Below are 11,558 nucleotides of genomic sequence, written 5' to 3'. Positions count from 1 at the left end.
CTTGTTCCCACAAATGGCCCTGAACGTGCCCTCATCTTTTTTTTTTTTTTTTTTGTGCCCTCATCTTGAATCTGCAAATGCTGCTTCCAGTTACTGATGCCTAGCCAGGGAGGGACCTCTTATAAATCCCCTGGATGTATAAGGATTTACTTATTTGAGAGAGAGAGAGAGAAAGGGAGCAGTGGAGGCCAGAGGGAGAATCTCAAGCAGACTCATTGAGCTTGGAATCTGACCAGGGGCTGGATCCCACGACCTCAAGATCATGACCTGAGCTGAAATCAAGACTCAGACAGATGCTCAACAGACCGAGCCACCCAGGCACCCCAATCCCCTGGATGCTTAAAATAGACTTGCTAAGTGTTGGTGTAGTGATCAAGGTCATATGTCATCTCCCAGATGGGTTAGAAAAAGAAAAAGAAATAGAAGGGACTTAGGAACATTGGGGGAATCTATTTTTGTTTTTGTTTTGTTTTGTTTTTTAGCTCTGGCGTAAATATCTTAGAGGAATGAGCTCAGGTTTCAATAAAAGAACAGTCACTCATACCTGCTCTTGTGGGTGGAGGATGACTGGTTAAACTTAGGCCACCCATCTACCAGCACCTGCAGGTTAATGAGTCCTTACATGGAAGATTGTACCCTAAACTTGAAGCAGTCCGAATCACTGGGAGAATAAGACATAGGGAGCATCCGATGCCTGTGAGTAAATCCTGAAATAAATTCATACCCAGGCTGTCAGGGCCAGAGTCTATGTACAGCACGTTCACCACTGGAGACCCTTTTCCCTTGGGCGAGGCCAGCAAACTGCCTTGGGGGTCCCCCTTCTGGTGTGTCCCCTTGGAGGAGTATGATAGGAAGGCTGCAGGACAGCCAGGGTTTATCAGCATAACCGAGGGGCTTGGTGAATTTACCATATGGTTTGTCTTTCTTTTTTTTTTTTTTTTTAATTTTGTTCATTCATGAGAGACACAGAGAGAGAGAGGCAGAGACACAGGCAGAGGGAGAAGTAGGCTCCACGCAGGGAGCCGATGTGGGACTTGATCCTGGGACTCTAGGATCACGCCCTGGGCTGAAGGCAGGAGCTTAACTGCTAAGCCACCCAGGCGTTCCCATATGGTTTGTATTTCTCTCTCAGGCCTACATTGCCTAGTCCAGGAGCTGCAGGCTTGAGAAAACTGCAAACAAGGTGATGCACCTAAACCATCCTGCCCTTCAGAGACCCCCACAGAGGCAGCAGGAGTGAGGGGAGCTCAGTACTGCCACACTCTAGAGCATCCACCTTTGATTCTGTCAGGGTAAAGGAAACAGCCATGACATTGGAAATGGGGAGGGGGGATAAATAAGAGTCAGCTGCCTGGCCCCAGTATATGCTCTGGGACAGATACGCGTCAGGGCTGTCTCTAGACGGCTGGCTCCACGTGAGGCTCACTCCTGTCACAGGCGTTGTAGTCTGTCAGCTTTTGCCCGAAATCCAGCCACTCGACAGGCACTGGGCCACACGAGTCGTTAGCAAGAGGGCTGAAAGCACACCCGTCCCAACTGATCAGATGTGTCCTGGGCAGGCAGCAGGGGAGTGTGTGCTCATCATGCTCTTGAGTTTCTGGAATGAGACTTGTTGTTGTTTGATAACACATTTTGAAACAGGCTGGGAACTTTGGCCTAAGACATCTGTTTTCAGAGATAGTGGGGGAGCAAGGAGGAGCCTCCCTCTCTCTCTTCCTTGTTCGAAACCATCTTTTATAATGTGAACCCTCTACTGTTTACATTTCCTCATACTCGTGTTCTGACAACCATTCTAGAGACCGACCGCAGTCAGGACTGAAAAAGAACCGACAACCAAAAGAACACAAGAGAGTAGTCATGCCAAGTTAGGGCAGGCTTAAAACTAGAAATTGTGGTATAGCAGAGAAGAAGAAATTAAAACGGTGACATTAAAACAAACGTTGTAAAGCATCCAAAAACAGGAGGAGAAAAAAATGTTCATGAGAGCAAATTTTTTTTAAAAGATTGATTTATTTGTTTTAGAGAGAGAGAACATGCACAATCGGGAGGGACAGGAGAGAGAATCCCAAGCCGACTCCGAGCTGAGGGTGGAGCCCAATGCGGAGCTTGATCTTAGGACCCTGGGATCATGATCTGAGCAGAAGCCAAGAGTCGGCTGCTTAACCAGCTGGGCCACCCAGCTGCCCCAAGAGGGCAAAATTTAAATAAAATTCAACAATAGTAAGATCAAAAAAGAAAAAAAAAAGGAGAGGAATCAGGAAAATAGCATTTATGCATGACAATAACTGTAATTAGGCTGTGGTTTCAGTGGTTACACATGAGGTACTGTATGAGCGCTTCAGTGGATCTCACACACTCCTCACAAGAACTCAGAGAGAATAAAAGCAGTTATTCCCACTTGAGAGGATAATGGCCTGGAGGCCTGACAGATAAAACAGCTGTTTTGGGGTCAGCCAATGAGTGGCGAAGATGGGATCCCAGCCCAGGACGTCTGATTCCAAAGCCTACACTCAAATTGGATGAAAAGCTTCAGCTGCTTTCATTCACATCCCTTCCAACATCCACTAAGAGCGTTTTCCCTTTCCTCCCAACGCCAACTGTGTGGGGTCATTTGCAGCATCACTGCGTCAGCCCTCTCTGGTGCCCGCTGGATGTCCAGCAACTCAGTTCAGTTCTGACACTACCTAGTGTTGGTGAAGACCCATGGGTCAGAGGGCAGTCCTAAGTCCCGGGCACCTGTCCTTCTGACAGGTTGGCTAGAAATCAGATCTTCCCGTGACCCCCTCCTCAGCCTCGATAATTTGCCAGAATGGCTCACAAAACTCAGGAAGCCACTTTATTTCTGTTTACTGATTTCTTGTAGAAGATACAAATGAAGAGCCAGATGAAGGTGCCCATAGGGAGCGGAATGATCCAGAAGCATCCTGAGCGTGGAAGCTTGTGTCCCTGTGGCAATGGGGTACACCACCCTTTTGGCATGTGGTTATGTTCACCAAACAGAAAATTCTCCAGGTCCTGTCATTCCATTTTTTTTTTTAAGATTTTATTTATTTATTCATGAGACACACACAGAGAGAGAGGCAGAGATATAGGCAAAGGGAGAAGCAGGCTCCCTGTGGGGAGCCCCATGTGGGACTTGATCCCAGGATCATGCCCTGAGCCAAAGGCAGATGCTCAACTGCTGAGCCCCACAGGTGCCCCACATTTAGAGGTTTTTATGGAAGTTCCATTACATGGGCATAACTGGTTAAATCACTGGCCAGTGGTAATTAAACTCAGTCTGCAGCTTCTTTGCCCCCCCTAGAGGAGAGAATGAGAATGAAGTTTCTGACTTGCTCATCACAGAGTTGGTTCCTCTGGCAACCAGCTCTCCTCTCCTTACAATGTATCAACGGGCCCACCTTAAGTCACCTTATTGGCAGAAACTCAGGTATGTGTGAGAGGGGGTTGTTACGAATAACAATACATCTCATTACCCCACCCATTAAGAAATTCCACGAGTTTTAGGAGCTCAGTGCCAGGAACTGGGGATAGAGATCAAATATATGTATTTGTTATGTCACAAAGTTGAAGCAAAATTAAGAAAAGTATTGTGTCAGGGGTCCCTTATATACTCTCAGGTTCAGCGATTTGTTAGAAGGACTCACAGAACTCAGAAAAGTTGTTTTATTCATGGTTATGGTTATTACACTAAAAGGATACAGATTAAAATCAGCCAAGGAAAAAAGCCACAGAGGGCCAAATCCAGGTGAAGCAGGCATGAGGTTCTAGTTGTTCCCTGCCAGGGAGGTTGTATAGACAGTGCCTTGTTCTTCCACCAGTGATGCGTGACAGCACATACAAATTCTTGCCAACCCGGGAAACTCACCTGAGTCTTAGTATCCAGAATTTTTATTAGGATTCAGTCATATAGGCATGGAGTCCCGCCCCAGAGATCAAACTGTGTAGCTCAACACCCGAGGTGAATGAAAAGAAGGGTTACCATAAATCACATTGTTAGCATAAATAATCTGGCATAGACCAAGGTCTCACATATACAAAGATATGCTTATCACGCTGGACAGCCCAAGGGCTCAGAGGAGGGGTGCCAAGAGCTGCTGGCTTGCGAATGTGTGGGGTGCTAGCAGCCCAGCTCTGCTGAGTTAATCCTTTCCCGCTTAGTTATGTTTAAGATAAAAGTAAAAGATATGCAGTAAAAGGCAATAGTGTAAAGCAACTGAGGGTTGACATCATAAAAAAAATAGTTTAAGAAAAATAAAATGGGGCCACCTGGGTGGCTCAGTGATTGAGTCTCTGCTTTCAGCTCAGGGCGTGAACCTGGGGTCCCAAGTTGGGCTCCCCACAGGGAGCCTACTTCTCCCTCTGCCTGTGTCTCTGCCTCTCTCCTTGTGTCTCTCATGAATAAATACAATCTTTAAAAAGAAAAAATAAAAGGAAACTAGATATTAGACTTGAGGTCTATAAAAAGTGTTCTGAGAAATCCCTCAGAAAAAGATTTCTTGCTGAAGCCACAGGCTCTTTCTTCTCGAGGTAGGGCTTGGCAGAGAGCCTTGACCTACATTCTTGTTTGCCAGGCTCTTCATCTTACGTTCTGATTACAGGTCCTTTATTTTGGGTGGAGTGGAGGTAGTGAGGGTAGAGCCCAAAACAGCCACTGCTTGTCTCAGCAGCATGGATGAGCAGGTCCCAGCAACTGTACAGTGAGTCTGCCTCACTTGCAGAGGAGGGTCTCAGCATTTCTGAACCTAGTCACTGCAGACGGGCCGACCTAAGTGGAGAAGTGGAGAGTCATCCAGATGGAGGGAGTGGGACAAAACCAAACCATGTTTGAAGCTGACAGCTGAGCCATTGAGATAGATTATTCCAGTTGACTGTAAAGCAGAGCAGTTTATTATATGGCCTTAGTGTAATCTATCCCAAGGATAAAAATAAATAGAATCAAAATAACAAATTAGAAAATTGTCAGCAATAACATTATTAATAATATTAACATTGTTGTTTTGTAGTAGCTATATTTGGATACACACATAGGTACATGATTAGGTAATTAAATAAACATGTTAATAGCCTAAATAACTATACTAATGTTATTAGGAACCAAGATTTTCCCTGTAGGAGGGAAGAATTGCAGATAAACAAAAAGACATTAAATTAAAATCATGTAATCTGCTACTTGCATTGGAAATATCAGTATGAATTCATGATGAACTTTCCTCTTAGGAAAAAAAAAAAAAGCACAAAGACATTTTCTCAGCTCACACATATTTTGTATGTCCAAGCTGGAAAAAGGCCAGAAATAACCAACCTAGGTTAAGATCTCCCAAGATAATTTGCCTGTGAAAGAAACCATTGCCCTTGCAGAAATGGCTGCTTTCAGGTCTGAGGAAGGAAAAGAATGAAATCTGCCTGGAAGATCTTTTTGAACCCGAAGAAAAGGAAGATGTCAAGGAACAATGGGATCATGTCAAAGGACTCAGACGCTCCCATGACTCTCACTGACCAAGAATTCAACGGATAGAAACTTTTCGACTAGGATAAAACCCAGAGGTTCATAATGATACCAAAAGTATAAGGATCTTTGCTAACCAACTCATTGTTCTAAAAACTGGTAAATGAGGGGAAAGAGTTAAGCATTGCTTATGCTTTTCCTGGGCTAAGGCTCTCTCACCAAACTAGTCTTATGGGACAGCTCTTTAGAGAAGGAGTCAGAAGTGAATGCAGAAGGAATGATAGAATCAGAGTATCACCAGTTCTGACTTGTGCTGTCTGTTGGATGGCACCTCTCTGGAGCTGTTTTGAAGGAAACAGCATCGATGGTCCAGCTTGACTCAAGGCCAGATGGTGCTGTGGAGGCAGGGCACAGACTTTGATTCAGAGCAGTGGTTCTTAAAAGCTGATCCTCCAAACACCATCATCGGCATTACCTGGAAATTCTTGACTCTACTCAAGAATGCTCTAAGAAATGAAACCTATTAGGGCACGGGGGGGGGGGGGGGGGGGGGGGGGGGGCGGGAGGGAGGGGTGGGAAGGACTCAGTCAGTTAAGCATCTGACTGTTTTGGCTCAGGTCATGATCTCAGGGTCATGGGATCGAGCTCCACAGTCTCCCTTTGCCCCTCTTTCCCCACACACTCTCTCTCCTTCTCTAAATAAAATCTAAAAAACAAAACAAAACAAAACAAAAAAAGCCTATCAATCTAAGAAAAAGAATCACCGTTTTGTAGCTGTTAATGCACTCAGGTGAATGTCATCAATAGCTCCTAAAACTAAATCGTAAATAGCTGATGGGCAACTTTATAATGGTTGGAAAAGTCTAATGAAAAGTTATGACCCACCATACTGACCACCATAAAAAGAGACATGGTCATACTCTATGTGCCTCCTAATGTGATGCGGTAGGAAGGTCACAACCACAATTATGTGGTGCTCTTGCTATAGAATCAAACCTGGCCCTGACAAGATTCTCAGTCTAATTTTGCGGAGAGTGCAGATTGTAGAAAAACAGGTTAAACAACATAGAGCCTTTAGAAGAACAGATTAAACAAATCCAGAATGTGGAAACGTCTACTGGACAGTTTTTTTCAACAAATAGTTTGAAAGGAGATTTAAAAAGGAGTGAAATATCTTATTTGAATTTTGATTCAAACAAACCAACCGGAAAGAGATGCTTATAGGAAATTGAGCAATTACAGGGTGTTCTCTAACAGCAAGAGATTATTAACTGTTTATCCGTGTTAATGACATTGGGTATATTTTCAAATATCATCTTTTTACAGATACATAGAGAAGTATTTGCAGGTACAGTGATATGATATCTGGAATTTGTTTCAAAATAATTCATTCTTTATTTTATTTAATCATTTTTTAAATATATTTTTTTGTTGAAGTTCGATTTGCCAACATATAGTATGACACCCAGTGCTAATCCCATCAAGTGTCCCCCTCAGTGCCTGTCACCCAGTCACTCCATCCCCTTGATAGTGTGTGTTGAGGGAGGGCTTACTACCTCTTACCTTTGTCATTCTATCTTAGATACTCCAATGTAAAAGCCTTTTTTTTTTTTTTTCAACATTTGGAGCATGTTCCCACCCTCTACGGCAAAGCCACTCTTCCAATATTGAAGTAGTTGAAAGTGCTGAAAACAGGGTCTCCTAGCCTCATTTACAACCAGGACACAGGCACAAGATAGAGACTCCACCAGTCATATGCACTGCCCTTGACATTGGGTAAGCAGCCTGGTGCCAGAGGGCTTGGGAATATTGGCAGTGATTCTAGTGGCAACATTTAATACTTTTTCCCACACATCTAGTTTTATCATAACAGAGCAATTTGTACACTTTTAACATTTAAATCTGAGCATGATCTTTCCAGTGAAACAAAAAGAGAATTTAAAAATAAACAGGAACAAAATTACACTGGAGAATGTCAATTCCAAATAAGATCCCACAGGTTCTACTGATTCTCCTATCGAGTCGCAGGGCTCAAGTCATCATTAGGAGAGAATTTTATTTTAGGGGCACCTGGGTGGCTCAGTTGGTTAACTGTCCAACTCTTGGTTTCAGCTCAGGTCATGATCTCTCTCCTTCTCCCTCTACTCTCTCTCTCTCTCTCTCTCTCTCTCTCAAAAAATAAAAAATAAAAGGAGGGGAATTTTAATTTTTAAAGTGTCATCTTTAACTGCAAGGATGTCCATTAAACATCACATTTATACATGCCCAAAGATAAGCCATGTTGTCAAAATGCCAACTTAACCTACCCAAACATCTAAACCCACCCTTTGCTGACTTCTATAACCCCATTTTTAAAAGCTTTAAAAAATGTTATACGAGAGAAAGTAGACAGATACATGTTGATAAATGCTGACTGTCCATATTCACATAGAGACACAGTGTAATCTCCAAGCCCAACATATAGAGAAAGGAGGAAAAAAACTAGAATTCTATGCACTACTACACAGGGGCCTAGCACCCTCCAGCTTCTAGCAGAGCTAAGGGAGCAGAAAGTTTTTCTTTTTTTCCCACAGAGCACAGGGGTGTTGATTCCATAAAGTTTCTGTTGTGACAGGAAAGGGTAAAGATAAAAAAGGGGAAAAAATGTACCCCCTGGAACAGAAAGGGATAAAAACATTCTTTTCCCACTGTATTCTGTTCAGAGCATTGAACAGAAATAAATTGAGAATGATGGTATAAAAGGAGAGAAAAGAGACTTCAAAAAACAGGGTAAATGAGCAGAAGAGGAGAGGGGGGAAAAAAAGGCTGCAACTTGCTCCCAGGGACTGGAGAAAGTTTAAAAAGGAAGATTCAAATCCACCAGTGTTCCACTAGTCACTTTCTCCTTCATCCTCCTCTTCCCCCATCCCATCGTCTTCTTTCTTCTTCTTCTTCATCTTCTTCATCTTTATCTCCTTCATCAACATCTTCCATCCTTCATATCATCATCATCCTCTCCTTCTCTTTGTCCTTCTTCATCATCCATATCAGCAACCAAGTAGCACTGTAATGGGTTTGGCCAACTATCATCTTTGATGACCTCTCCTAGTTCATCTGCACCTGCATCAGAATGGTCAGGAAGCCAGGAGAAAAAGGTGTCTGGTTCTCATGCTGTCTCTTCCTGTGGGCTTTGTTCTGCATTTGCCTTGAATGTTTCATCAGATCTTTTCCACTTGACTTTTAGTGGATTTTGAAGATGGGTCACCATTCTCATTCCGATGAAGTTCTTTGGTAAGAACTTTCTTTCCAAAGTAAGGGTTTTCATCAATATAAACATCTATTCCATAAACTGCCTTAATAGGTTCAAATTCTATCACTTCAGCTCTTGGCAAATAATGCAGCACCTCCTCATCCCCCTTCCCAAGCAGTACAGACAGTCGTTGTGGTTTGAGAAAAACCCCCAAATATTTGGGGGTTTTGGCAATTGATTCAGACCTCCTCTGAAAACATGGTTGGTGGAGCTTGTTTTATTTCTGCTCTACTTTCTAAATCTCCTCACTGGGGGATCCCTGGGTGGCGCAGCGGTTTGGCGCCTGCCTTTGGCCCAGGGCGCGATCCTGGAGACCCGGGATCGAATCCCACATCAGGCTCCCGGTGCATGGAGCCTGCTTCTCCCTCCGCCTGTGTCTCTGCCTCTCTCTCTCTCTCTGTGACTATCATAAATAAATAAAAAATTAAAAAAAAAAGATTTAAATCTCCTCACTGGCTTGTTCATGAAGTCTAATTCATTTTGTACTTCATCGGTGTGTTCAGTTGCTTCTTGCAGTTCTTTTTCTTCCTTGAGCAGATGCCAAGAGGTTGACGTCTCCTCTGGCTTGGGGACAGGAGGCAGTCTCGGTTTCTTCATTTGAGGTGGGAGCAAAGACTGACGTCCGGGGACCCTGCTGTGAGGAAAGTCCACGAAACCAGGGCAAATGCACACCTGGAAGAAGCTCTGGTTACTCAATGCTTAATATTCTTTTTTTTTAAAGGTTTTATTTATTTATTCATGAGAGACACACAGAGAGGCAGAGACGTAGGCTGAGGGAAGAGCAGGCTCCCTTCGAGGAGCCCAATGCTGGACTCGATCCCAGGACCCCGGGATCACTCCCTGAGCCAAAGGCAGATGCTCAACCACTGAGCCACCCAGGCGCCCCTATGCTTCATATTCTTAATCAGAGGTGTTGGCAGTGCAAGCTCTGGTGTCTGGGCACAGTAGTAACAGGGCTTCCATTGAATTCTTACATCATGATTAAGTGGATGATTCCAGGCCAGGTAACATTTAGGCTATATCCTAAGAGACATTCCAGCCCCTCAGGAAGGAGAGTCTGGTGGTTCACACATTTTCTGCTTAAAGAGAACGTCCATGGATTACCACCAGATGGGTATCTCTCATCCCGCCATCTATGCCACATCCTCTTCCACCCTACCAATTAATACAAGTGAACCTTACTTACTTTCACCTAAAGCCATCCCCACTCACCTTCTCAGGAATTCCACTTCAGCCATTTCCTGCTTTTCCCACAGTCATTGATTTGTCATGCTCTTATTGGGTCATTCCCTCCAACATACAAGATTTATCCCTTCCTAAGAGAAATAACTTCTCTTGATTCCATTTCCTTTGTCAGTTATCACTTCATTTCTTTGCTCCTGTTTGTCTGTATGTGGTGTCTCCATTTCCTCTTAGAACCCTCCAGTCAGGCTTTGGGCGTCCTCACTTTTTCAGGGGGCATCATCAGAGTTTATCAGTAACTTCCACTTGCATGCATCCAAAGGCCAATGGTCAGTTCTCATTTTATTGAACCCATCTGCAGGATTTCTGTACTTCTCTTTCCTTGATAGACACATTTGTCTTCAAGGGTTCCCTGAATGCTTTTATTCTAGTGAAAGAAGAGGAGGAGGGGGAGCAGAAAGAAGGGGAAGCAGATGTTGCATATTTACTAAAAATCAGACACTGCTCGGTACTTTATATAAATTACCTCATTTAGTATTTATAGCAATTCAGTGAGATATGTGCTGTTTCTTCAGATTCTGCAGATGACAATCTGGATTCATAGAGATTCTGGTCTCTAAAACCATTTTTACACCGAAAGACTTGTTGGAAAAATGACTGATTTCATGTCTGGGGAAGGCAGATTTTTTTTTTTTGAGATTGTAATTTTTATTTATTTTTTTAATAAATTAATTTTTTATTGGTGTTCAATTTACCAACATACAGAATAACACCCAGTGCTCATCCCGTCAAGTGTCCCCCTCAGTGCCCGTCACCCATTTACCCCTACCCCCCGCCCTCCTCCCCTTCCACCACCCCTATTTCACTTCCCAGAGTTAGGAGTCTTTATGTTCTGTCTCCCTTCCTGATATTTCCCACACATTTCTTCTCCCTTCCCTTCTATTCCCTTTCACTATTATTTATATTCCCCAAATGAATGAGAACATACACTGTCCTTCTCCGATTGACTTACTTCACTCAGCATAATACCTTCCAGTTCCACCCACGTCGAAGCAAATGGTGGGTATTTGTCGTTTCTAATGGCTGAGTAATATTCCATTGTATACATAAACCACATCTTCCTTATCCATTCATCTTTCGATGGACACCGAGGCTCCTTCCACAGTTTGGCCATTGTGGACATTGCTGCTAGAAACATTGGGGTGCAGGTGTCCCGACGTTTCATTGCATCTGAGTCTTTGGGGTAAATCCCCAACAGTGCAACTGCTGGGTCGTAGGGCAGGTCTATTTTTAACTCTTTGAGGAACCTCCACACAGTTTTCCAGAGTGGCTGCACCAGTTCACATTCCCACCAACAGTGTAAGAGGGTTCCCTTTTCTCCGCATCCTCTCCAACATTTGTTGTTTCCTGCCTGGTTAATTTTCCCCATTCTCACTGGTGTGAGGTGGTATCTCATTGTGGTTTTGATTTGTATTTCCCTGATGGCAAGTGATGCAGAGCATTTTCTCATGTGCTTGTTGGCCATGTCGATGCCTTCCTCTGTGAGATTTCTCTTCATGTCTTTTGCCCATTTCATGATTGGATTGTTTGTTTCTTTGGTGTTGAGTTTAATAAGTTCTTTTAGATCTTGGAAACTAG

At 43.6% G+C, this 11,558-nt stretch overlaps 1 pseudogene; it reads right to left on the bottom strand.

Moving 5' to 3' along the window:
• Positions 1–8,319: 8,319 nt before the first annotated feature.
• Positions 8,320–9,976, bottom strand: LOC121471570 (annotated as a pseudogene).
• Between the last annotated feature and the right edge of the window lie 1,582 nt (positions 9,977–11,558).

This window comes from Vulpes lagopus, chromosome 11, assembly GCF_018345385.1.
Source record: "Vulpes lagopus strain Blue_001 chromosome 11, ASM1834538v1, whole genome shotgun sequence".
NCBI lineage: Eukaryota > Metazoa > Chordata > Mammalia > Carnivora > Canidae > Vulpes > Vulpes lagopus.
The sequence above is the reverse complement of the archived record's forward strand: the minus strand, read 5'-3'. Positions and strand labels throughout refer to the sequence as shown.